Source organism: Peromyscus maniculatus, chromosome 7, assembly GCF_049852395.1.
Source record: "Peromyscus maniculatus bairdii isolate BWxNUB_F1_BW_parent chromosome 7, HU_Pman_BW_mat_3.1, whole genome shotgun sequence".
Taxonomy (NCBI): domain Eukaryota; kingdom Metazoa; phylum Chordata; class Mammalia; order Rodentia; family Cricetidae; genus Peromyscus; species Peromyscus maniculatus.
In genome coordinates, this window is record NC_134858.1 from 67321458 (window position 1) to 67332457 (window position 11000).

At 43.9% G+C, this 11000-nt stretch overlaps 1 long non-coding RNA gene across 1 annotated transcript in view; it reads left to right on the forward strand.

Moving 5' to 3' along the window:
- The window catches only part of LOC143274270 (uncharacterized), a 31069-nt gene extending 24345 nt beyond the window's left edge, over positions 1-6724 (forward strand). The window contains exon 3 of the long non-coding RNA XR_013052808.1: positions 3097-6724. This is a non-coding gene — a long non-coding RNA (uncharacterized LOC143274270). The remainder of the gene's footprint in view (positions 1-3096) is intronic.
- The last annotated feature ends 4276 nt before the right edge of the window (positions 6725-11000 follow it).

Sequence of the window (11000 nt, forward strand, 5' to 3'; positions counted from 1 at the left end):
CTCTTACCTAGTTAGCAACCATGCAGCGCCTCAGTTTACCTTTTAAACAGCGATGGAATCTCCGAGTGTTGTGGATTTAGTAAACTACATCAGAGAAGACTTAGAGATAAGTGGTGACCAAAGTGAATACCTGCTACTGTTGCAGAAAGTTACTCCACACCGGAAATGGACACAATACGTAAGTATAGCATCCTGAGTTTAAATACAGAGCCCATCGATGTCAAGGGAGCTGTGCATATCCGTGTGAGTAGAATTTGATGCTAAACCTCTCCAGTTGGCTCAGCAATTTAGGTTTTTAGCTATATTTATGTGCCACTCTCTCCACCAAATAGCTCCTAGAATGAAAGTGTTTTATGTCTTGAATCATCAGGCCTATTAAAACTGCTCTTTCATTTTTCTACATAAATATTCCTATGTAGCTGGCTGAGTACAAAAACTACTGGCTATCCAGAAAACCTCTAATCTGAAGCTTATTAATTTGTCTTGCCTCTGATAGATGACTTTAAACTGGGGAAGGTTCTTTTTAAAAGTCCATTGTTCCCCAAACATGAGTCTAAGGAAGAGAAGGTGAGAAGACCATATAGCAAGGTAGAGAGAGATTGAGGAAGACACCCAATGTCAACCTGGTTATAACACACACACACACACACACACACACACACACTCACAGAGACAGAGAGACAGAGAGAGACAGAGAAGTCTACTATCAACTTGTGCTCACTTCAACAACACATATACTAAAATTAGAGTAATACTGAAAAATATGAGCATAGCCCTGAGCAAGTATAAGACAAATTCATGATGTAATACAAACACTGTCATCAAAATAGGAGTTAAGCTGAGCTTCAGGCTTAGAAGACAGTTGAAAAGGAAGTCATAATGCTTCAGGTTAACCATTTCGTGTGTGTGTGTGTGTGTGTGTGTGTGTGTGTGTGTGTGTGTGTGTGTGTGTGTTCATGCAAGCATTTGAGACAGGGTCTCATATAGCCCCTAGCTAGCCTCCAACTTGCTGTATAGTCTGTACTGGCCTGGACTTCTATATTGTCCATGTTACTGAACCTAGAGTTTGAGGCTATAGAGCAAGGCCTCTTTCCACAGAGAAATTGTTTAGTGCAACAATTCACTATCATTATTTATCTTCTAAGTTATAAGTCAGAGGTTACTCATTTTTACTCACAATAAATTCCAAGTCTAGCAGAATGTTCATAGTTGGTGCCCAGCACTATTTGACTAGATGAACATTGGCTGCCTCTGCCATCTTCTGTGGCCAGGCCTTTGTGAGATCCAGACATCCTGTGGTTGTACCTACCTTCTGTTCTGAAAGAAACACCCGTAGGGATCTACAGGGCAAAGGAAATACTCTACCTAATCAGAGGAAGTAGTGCAGACAGCTGGCCGTGCACGAGTCACAGATGAGAAAGGCCCAAGGAAAAGGGGGCAGCTCTGAGATTGGGAGCAGTAGGAAGACACCCCCAGACAGAAGGGGCCAAAGGAAGGAGAGGCTGGCAGTCCCGATGGAATCTGACACCATGGAAGAGCTGGATGGTAGACACCAATGCCCGGGAGATTGTGGGGAAGGGGCGGTGGTAAGGCAGAGAAGGAAGGGAAGGATGCTCAGGCTTCTCTCTCCCTTCTGCCTCCTGGCCTTCTGCTGACTGAACCCTGATGACACGAAGGCATAGGGAGGGCAGCCTGTGTCCCTCCTCTGCTCCTCCGCTCCACCCAAGACCCAGCAGAGTGGAGAAGATCTGAGAGCAAAGGAGTGTCGGACAGGCTGAATCAGTGCTCAAAGCAGACACCTTGGGACGTGGTAGGTTCTTTTCTTTCTCATACGTCCCTGACATTTACCCCCAGTAACTCCTTCCCCAGTGTGGACACTTTATCAGCATCCCTTGATACTAGAGAACCTTTCCTGGGGCACCTGATACCTTAGGGTTGGGCTGCCCTGTGTTTTACATGTTGTTTGTCCAGCTCAGTACACACGGCACAGCCAATGGGACCTGCTCAACCACCAGCCTCAAAGATGATTATAATCCCAAGAGCCCACAAATGATCCACTCGGGTTCTAGATGGAGGCAGGCATAGGATCTTGTAACCCAGGGTACTTCCCAAGCATTTGTTTTTTCAATTTTTGTGTGGGTTCAGGTATGTATGGTTTTGTGTGTGTGTGTGTGTGTGTGTGTGTGTGTGTGTGTGTGTGTAAGTGTGTGTAAGATATGTGCACACATACATTTGTGTGTGCAAGCATAGGTACACAGGTGCCGTGGTGCGTGGGTGAAGGTCAGAGGATAGCTTGGGTGTTGGTACCTGCCTTCTATCTTGAGACAGCGTTTCTTCTTCACAGATGCCTATGTCAGGCTAACTTTCCAGCATGCTCCTGGGGATTTTTCTGTCTCTGACTTTCACTTTCCCATATGAATGGTGGGATTACAGACTCCCTGCTACCGTACATGACTTTACGTGGCTTCTGGGGATCTGAATTCAGGTCTTCATGCTTGCTTGGCAAGTGTGTTCCCCATTGGGCCATCTTCCCTGTCCCACATCTGAGCTTTCGTTGGTGTGGTTTGGAGTGCATCTCCATCCACACAGTTCCAGGCTTACTCTTTCCACTGAGGGGTTCTCCCCACCCCTCCACTGCTGTTTCATATTCATTGGTGAGAGTTTCATTTGTGTTGAAAAATCAACACAACCTACAACTCAACACATGCTATTGCTCCTGTTCCTAGACTCTTTCGCTGGGGTATTTGCTTTGATCTTGACAGTAACTCAAAGCCATTGAGGCAAGGGCGCAGTGCTATCGTCATTGGTCCAGTCATATTAGAAATTGCAGTGAGAATGTTGACTTTCATGACTTGGAAGTTACAGAATGTTTTCCTAGGACTAGATGTTTGGAGCAGTCTCAGGGCTGGCTGTGAACTTGGCTTCTCAAGGAAAACAACACTCACTCTTGGTTCTCTATCTGGCTTCGATGAATAATGGAGTGCTTTTCATTCCTCCCCTACATTTTAAACCTTTGGTTTCTTCAGGATAACAACACCTGAGTTTCCCTCACCACATCTGTCTGCTTGCTAATGTGCATGTTTTCCCTTCCATCAGCACTTGGATGCCAGATGAAGTTTAGATAAATGGACGCCAGACTACTTCCAGTTGCTGCCTGGTGGGCTTTGGACGGCACAGTGCAGCAGACACCCCCAACGAGGAGAGGCCCGAGCTCTCTGCAGTTCATTGGTCCCATATGGATCCGAGCAGCTGGGAGGATGGATGTGCTACCTGAGGCCAGCTACTGTGTCGCCAACCGTGACTCTCACTTGCTGACCCTCGTATAATGCATTGCACCGGAAGGGATGTTGGTCGCGCCTTCCCATTTGTGATGGATGGTGGTGTTTAAAACTGATGGTCTTGTAAACCATCGTTGAGTTTCCGTGGCTCACAGATGTGAGCAAGGTAGATAGTCAATAAATAATGCCGTGTTCTTCGGGGATGCACGCTGCTCTCCACCTTGTGAACCAGATTGTCCTGCCAACAGACAGGTGTGTGATTTGCTTGGACTGGGAAAGAAATGGCTTCCAGAAAAACAATGTTTCTGACTAGGAATATTTCAGGCAAAAATATTTCTTTTTACATTTTATTACTTATTTATCATTAATGAATGTGTGTGTGGGGGGAGGGGAGTGTGGTATGCAGATGCATGGGTGTGCATGCCTTAGCACATATGTGGAAGTCAGGACACTTTTCAGGAATCAGTTCTTACCTTTGGCCTTGTTTTTGAGGCAGCGTCCCTCTTCTGTTTCTGCCCCGTTGCACTGCATACTCCAGGTGGTCTGGTCCGTGAGGATTCCCAGCTGTTGTCCTAGCTCTCCTCCCATCCCACTGGAGGGGTGGAAGAGTGCCCGCGTTACAGAGGTACACCATTGCGTCTGGGTTTCTACGTGGGCTCCAGGCATCATGCTCAGGTCATCAGACTTGGGCAGCAGCAAGTGCTTCCTTGCTGAGCCATTTCACCAGCTCCACAGATGTGTTGCTTAGTGGTGATGTGGTTAGAAATGGTTTTGCATGGAATGTGTGATATCCCAGGTGGGCTCTTGGAAGAAGCATCGGCACTCCTTACCTGCTAACCTGTCAGTAGCAGGGTGATGGTGAGGCTTGGGGGGGGGTGATAGATGCTCTACTGATTTGGATGCAGTACTCAGACTCTGCTGGGGGGCGGTCTACTTTACAAAAGGTGAGGTTTCTTCTTGTGCAAGATTAGGTGGACCATCGTACAGTTGCATAGAATGACCGTCATGACTGACACTATCCAACTCCTAGACCAACCACGTAAACTCTCAAGCCCTGAATCTGTGCTGCCTGAGCAACCTCTGACTTCAACTTGACTTTCACTCTGGAGTAGCTATCCCATCCTTTTTTTCCCCCCTAAGATTTATTTATTTATTATGTATACAGTGTTCTGTCTGCATGTATCTATCCCTGCACGCCAGAAGAGGGCACTAGATCTCATTACCCATGGTCGTGAGCCACCATGTGGTAGCTGGGAATTGAACTCAGGACCTCTAGAAGAACAGCCAGTGCTCTGAACTGCTGAGGCATCTCTCCAGCCCACTATTCCATCTTTTAAGGCAGGAGAAAATGTATATCTTAGTCACACCCTGGGCGGTTCATAGGAAGGATATTCTCTGGTCTCCTCTCCTCAAATAAATGTCAACTTTCCTGTGGGTGGAGCCACATTTTTCCTGAATATTTTTAAATATTCTGAAGTACAGTGTTAGAGATATATTTAACACTATTTCTTTCCAGGTGACTCCAGGACACTGATTCACTCAATTACAGAAGCACCTAGAAAGCCATGGAGCAGTGCGTTTTGAGTACAGTGGATCACGTGTGTAAACAGTTGGCCCCCAGCTGGTGGCTCTGTTTTAGAAGATTGTGGGTCCTTTAGGAGGTAGAGCTCACTAGGGGTGAGCCTTGGGGTTCTATAGTCCCACACCACTTCCTGTTCATTTTCTGCCTGCTTCCTAACTGTGGATACATTTATGGTTGGCTATCTTCAGCTGCTGGCCTTCCCTTCCATGATAGACTGTCATCCATCAGACTGTGAATAAGCATAAACCTTCAACTAGTACAATGATTAAATCGTAACTTTCTCCAGGATGTGTTCATGTGTTACAGTTTCCCCATCTCCAATGTATCTGAGGGTAGGCATTAGGCACGTTCTCCATATTAGGGAAATACACGCTTGCCTGTATCGACTTCTTCTGATCCCTCTCCTTCCCACACTATGATTAGCTGGATCTTGTATTTTGCTGTGATATTTGACTCAGAGCTGTTACCTATGGTGACTGGTTTGTCTTTAAAATTTTTGTCCATTGTCACTTTGTATTGGTTTTGGGGGAAATGCCTCAATTCAGCCAGCCGGCTTTGGTCACCAGGATTTGGCATTTCTGATTTCTGATATAGCCTTCTCTGTACAGGTGTCTTATTTTGGTTTTTATATTCTTAATTTCCAGGAACTCCAAACACTTCTATTTTTTCTTCATTGATGTTTGTTTGTTTGTTCGAGACAGAGGCCAACCTGACTTTGAACTTGCAATCCTCCTGTCTCAGTCTTCTGAGCACTGGGATAACAGCACGCACCACTACGCCCATAGTTTTATGTCTCTGATGTCTTGAATCTCCCTGAAGTTGTAAACTATTTTTTAAATTTTTTCTCCTTCCTTTTTATGCATTAATCTTTTCCTCTGACTGGAGCATTATACAGAAATAAATTGGGTTCACGCTGCACTATTACCAAGCCATATGATAAGAACCTCTCTGTGAGTCCCACTCTTAATTACACTAAGCGCCACCCCTGGGGAGACATGTTCACCTCAGGTGAATGTAGCTGTCCAATTGCTCTGAAATATAATGACTCCGAGATTACTCACTGTTTTTTAATAGAAAAAAAAGAACATCGAAATGGGCAATTTTGAACCTACTGAGAGCTGATCTATCCCTGTAGGATGTAAGTTTTTTGAAGGTTGACAGTCATGTTTTCTCCCATGATGTATCTGCAGCACTTGGCCCATAATTGCTACCTAACTAATAATATTCATTAAATAAAAGAATGAACTGAGGTTTGCAATTCCAGATTTGGCGTAGATTGCCACTTGATTTGTATCGAAGGCAGAATCCAAAGGAAACTATAATGTTCCAGTCGAGAAAGAACATTTTTATCCTATTTTTCATTATTTATTACCTCATATAGAGATGAATTTGAGGGAAAGAGCCAGAGGACATGTCTGACACAGTGGGATCCTGGGTACTTTAGATGGCCAGAGACAGCAGAGCCCTTTTCTCTGTCTATTCTGGAGATGGGGGGGGGTGCTTCAGTGCCTCGGTATGAACTACTTTCCTTGTTAATGCAATTACACACATGGCTAAAGCAACTTCACGGAGGAAGGGATTTATCTAGGTTCGTGGCTTAAGGGCATGCAGTCCTTCATGGAAGAGGAAACGTGGACAGGTGGCTCCATGGCAGCAGGAAGCGTGAAGCCAGGGCTCCCTAAGCCGAGAGAAGGGAATGTCAGTGCTCAGTTCAGCCTTCACCTTTTACCTTTTGTGTTTGCTCAGTCTGGAACCCCAGCTCATGGATGGTGCCACCCACACTCAGGGTGGGTCCCCCTTTTCAGTTAATTCACTTGTGAAACCCTCCAGAAGTTTTTGTTTCGTTTTGTTTTTGTTTTTGTTTTTCCAGACAGGGTTTCTCTGTGTAGCCCTGGCTGTCCTGGAACTCGCTCTGTAGACCAGGCTGGCCTCAAACTCAGAGATCCTCCTGCCTCTGCCTCTCAAGTGCTGGGATTAAAGGCGTGGGTCACCACCACCATCTGCACCATCTGGCTCCTCCAGGATTTTCCCCAAAGGTGTGCCTCATTAATGCCCTTGGTATTTCTTTGAGTTGTTTTTTGTTTTTTTTTTTTTTTTTTTAGTGATTTGTTATTTGTGTGTATGTGTGTATGTTTGTATCTGGGAGTATGCCACATGTGTGTAGCACCTGCAGAGACCAGAAGAGAGTGTTGGTCTCCTTGAATTGGGGTCAGGAGCAGCTGTGAGCTGCTGGTGGCTATGGGTGCTGGGGACCAAACTCAGGTCCTCTTGAAGAGTAGTCTGTGCTCTTAACTGCTGAGCCATCTCTCCAGCCCCAAGGCTTTTGTTTTGTTTTGTTTTGAGTGGTGGGGCTCAAAATTTCATACATGCTGTGTAAGCACCCTACCACTGAATTACATTCCCATCTCCATGTCCTTAAGATTTCATCACACATCTTGAAGTTGAAAGACAATGAATAGCCTAACTACCTTTATAAATAATACAAGAATGCCACAACAAGATTGTTACCTTTTAACTTAACAGAATGTTGCTCAGAGGTTTAGATGTGCTTTTAAACCCCACTAAGTAGACATTGTTATTTGTAAGTGAGTAAATAACCGTATAGTTTACTCATTTATTTGATTTTTTTTCTTCTTGCATCTAAGACCTTTTCTCTGAGACATTTTTTTTTCATACAGAACATCTTTTAGAAATTCCAGCAGTGAGGAGAGAGGCACTGAAGGCATGGCTCAGCACGTAAACATGACTGCTGATTTTGAAGAGGACCTGAGTTCAGTCCCAGCCCCCGCATGGCAGCTCACAACTGTCTGTAACTCCAGTTTCAGGAGTTCTGATGTCCTCTTCTGGCCTTGGTGGGCAGTGCATCCACACAGCATCCACACAGACAAGTAGGCACACACTCATACACATAACACTAAAAAATTAATTAGAAAGAAAATTAATTCCAATAATGTGTTGATTGTAAAGTCTATTTGTTTCTATTTTTTTATGTATATATTTGTGTTGTTTTTTCCCCTCCAAATGACCTTTTATGGCTCTGTATGGTTATGAACATTGTTTTTTAATTTTATTTTTAGTTATCGGGGGCATGTGATGTGAATGCATTTTACCCACAGAAGCAAGAGATCCTCTGGAGCTGGTCACAGGTGGTTGTGAGCCATCTGATGTGGGTACTGGGGATCGAACTCAGATTCTCTGGAAGAGCAGTATGTGCTGCTCACCACTGAGCCACATCTTCAGCCCCTGGGTCTGTATTTGTTAATTTAAGGTTCTGAGAATTGAATTTGTTTATCAATAGTTCTAGACCATTTATATGGAGGTTTTAGGGTTTTCTGTATATAAGATTGGATCAACTACAAAAATTAACCCTGTTTGTAGAAGCTATCACCCCCACATTGTATCTATAGACCTCTTTGGGCAAAACTGATATTTTAATAATATTGAGGCTTATATAAACTCCTTTCTTGTTTTATTTAGGCATTTAATTTCTTTCTCCAATGATTTATGGTTTTCAACCAATTAATTTTAAACATGATATTTTGCAAAATTTATCTGATAAATAAAAATTTGTGTCAGAGAAAATAGTATGTATATATTTCAATTTCTGATTGCTTATGGCTATTTAAAAAAATAGAACCAATTTTCCTATCTCATGTGAACCTGGTCAACTCAGTGGTTAGTTCTAACAACATTCTGTAGACTCTAGTGTTACTATGCACCTAATGCTGTATAGAAAGTCAGCCTGAAACTTGAATGTCTTGACTAACCTTCTTATCAAAGTTCCTATGCATCCGGGGTCTGTGTTTGGCCCAGTGTATCCTTTGGTTTAGGGTCTCTCATAGGCTAACATTCAGGAGCTGTGTAGAACCACCCCCATCTGGAGGCGTCACTGAAGAACCTGCTAGTGTCAGAGCAGTGAGCATTTTCCCTCAACTCCACCTTAGCTTGGGTGAGAGAATTCAGTCTGTTACTCTTGGTATAACAGTAGCAGTAGGAGTTCATTTTTTTTTTTTGACAATTTTATGCATGTATACAATGTATCTTGGTCATATCCACCCCAGTGATCCCTTTCTTCTCAACTATTCTCCCTTCTATTTTTGTATTTGCCCCCCACTCTGTGTGTGTGTGTGTGTGTGTGTGTGTGTGTGTGTGTGTGCAGATACTGTACAGGTGTGACTCCCCGATCCTCTCCCATCCTCCTCCCCTTCCTGATGACCTTTTTCTGTCGTAGCTGCAGTGTGTTCATGATGACAACAGCCACGCCATATTCAGAAGACAGCATCACGGCACTCCTCCCGCTCTCTCTGTCTTTCCACCCCCTCTTCCGTGACGTCGCCTGGGCCTTAAGGGTCTCCTTTAGGGCTGAGCACTGAACAATCACTTATTCTCAGTTCTCTGACCAGTTGTAAGTCTCTGCTTTAGCTGACACCCACTGCGAAGAGGCTTCCTGACCAAGGCTGAGTCATTTTTTTTTTTATGGGATTCTAGATCAGCTTAAAGTGTGGTTAAACATGTTGGAAAGCTAAGCATTAAGAGTAAAGTTTTAGACAAGTGTCTTTTCATATGACCTGAAATAAAGAGTCACAATCTGTTTTGAAAGACGTATGGGTCTTGTTAGATTTATGAACCGGCAATCTTCAGACTTTGGGACGATGACTCAGTTCGTATGCATACGTCACTCTTGTTCTTCCCACTGCAGTTCAGTTAGCGGAAGACTGTTCTGCCCAGTTGGATGGCAGTCATTCACTTTATCTACGAGATTTCCTCCTCCTCATCTCGTCTGAGTCTCTCAATAGTTTGCTCAAGGAGACAGCATATTTAATCTGCTTGAGTATGTCATGTTTCTTTTCTAAACTCTTTGGCTCTTGAGTTCTCAGCCCACTTATGACCCTTCCCCACGTCTCTCTCTTCTCACCATTCCTCAACCAAACACACTTGTCATAGCATCTAGAGTTTTGCTTCCAGATCACTTTCCAGAAAGGCCTCTCACTTGAGATGCACAAGGGTTCTTGGGTACCCTTATCACCACTGACATCAGGCAATACCTAATTCTACAGCTTGCCTACATGAAGGGAATAAGCATCCTATCATTGTGGTTTGTCCTACCAGTGACTTTTAGTCTTTCTTCTCAATACGATCCCTTTTAAGCCTAAATCTAAATAATTTAGAACTTGTAGATCAGCAGATTTACCTTCTGATCAGTACCAATGTCTTAATGTATCATCTGTTACTGTGATAAACACCATGGCCAAAGGCATCTTAGGGAGAAAGGGGTTTACTTGGCTTATAGGTTACAATTCCTTACCTTGGGGAAGCTGGGCAGTAGCTCAAGGCAGGAATCTGAAGCAGAGGTGATGGGGGAACAGTGCTTACTGGCTTTTCTTAGACTCATGTTCAGCTACCTTTCCTATACATACCATGCCTCCCTGCCTGCGGGGAATGCTACCCACTGTAGGCTGAGCCTTCCTACATCAAATAGCAATCAAGAGGCTCCCTCTCCCCAGATTTGTAACAACCAAGGTCGCCACCACAACCACCCAGCACTCCTAAGCCAGGCTTTCCACTGCGTGCTCGACATTCTACATACTGGGTGGCCTTTTAGGGGAAGGATGGAGGAAGGAACTGAACAGCAACCCATCTTCCTCACATCCTCTCTAGTTTTCACACAGAGATGGTTTCATAGCCCATGTATCAAATCTATTTCAATACATCATTGCTCCCCAACATTTAAAACAGATACCTCAGTCACCATTGTTTTTAACAACTGTGGACCATGGATCAGGGACTGTAAAGATTTTAATTTAACTAGAATCAAGTTGCAATAATCTCTGTCTCAGAACACAATTCTATTCTTAAGTTGTCTGTTATGCTGGAGAGGGCATCTCCAAAGAAAGATCTTGGCCATTTCTTATTTCTGGAGAGCATATTTTAGTCGACAATGGATAATCTTTTGTTCTCTTTCATCGTTAGTACATCCTGTCTCTTGGTATTTATTACTTAAAAATTCCTTCAGGACTTGGAAACACTCCACAATCGGAGACATAATTATTTCTGTAGCAAAATACGAAGAGGGAGGGATGGGATGTTCTCACATCCGTTCAGGTCAAGCTTTCCCATATAATGAGCTCCAAGCAAATCAA